Below are 716 nucleotides of genomic sequence, written 5' to 3'. Positions count from 1 at the left end.
CCAGCGCTCCCTCCCCCACCTCCCTGTCTTTCTCTCTCTTGCCTTCCCATCATCTGATTTTAATAATCTTTGGGAAGTTGAAACTTCGTCCACGTTTTACCACAGTCTTGAGAGTGTAGAAAATAATTGACCCTGAAATTGTGCAGTTTCTAAACTGGTAATTTATGCGCATTCAGGAATTTCTTCCTTGCATTGCTCCTCTCGTCTCTGTTCCCATCACGTGCAAGTGTGGACCCCTACCCCATCTCGCTAATTGAAATGCTCAGATTTTTCGACATGTTCAACTCTAGCAGATGCTTTGTTTTGCATTTATACAAGTGGGAATTTGAGTCTGCTATGACACATTCCCTCTTGTTAGTGGCAAACAGCTATTCACCCTCCTAGCCAGATACTTATCAACTTCTTTGTCTATCCAACTGTTCTCTCTCTGTTCTCTATCCCCACCTATCATTTACTCCTTACCCCTCCCTCCACCCTATCTTCTGCATATAAGCTGATATTTTCCTAGCTATCATCAGTTCTGAGGAAGGGTCAATCGACCTGAAGCATTAACTCTGATTTTTCTTCACAGATGCTGCCAGACCTGTTGAGTTTTTCCAGCAACTTCTGTTTTTGTTCCATTGATACAACAGTATTCAAGTGGGAAAATATAGATGCTGGTGAGCACTTAGGTGAAAAGGGGTCTAGATGTAGGTCTGGTCATCCTAGTAAAAGGA

The sequence above is a fragment of the Rhincodon typus genome, chromosome 19, assembly GCF_021869965.1.
Source record: "Rhincodon typus isolate 14 chromosome 19, sRhiTyp1.1, whole genome shotgun sequence".
Classification (NCBI taxonomy): Eukaryota; Metazoa; Chordata; class Chondrichthyes; order Orectolobiformes; family Rhincodontidae; genus Rhincodon; species Rhincodon typus.
The sequence above is the reverse complement of the archived record's forward strand: the minus strand, read 5'-3'. Positions refer to the sequence as shown.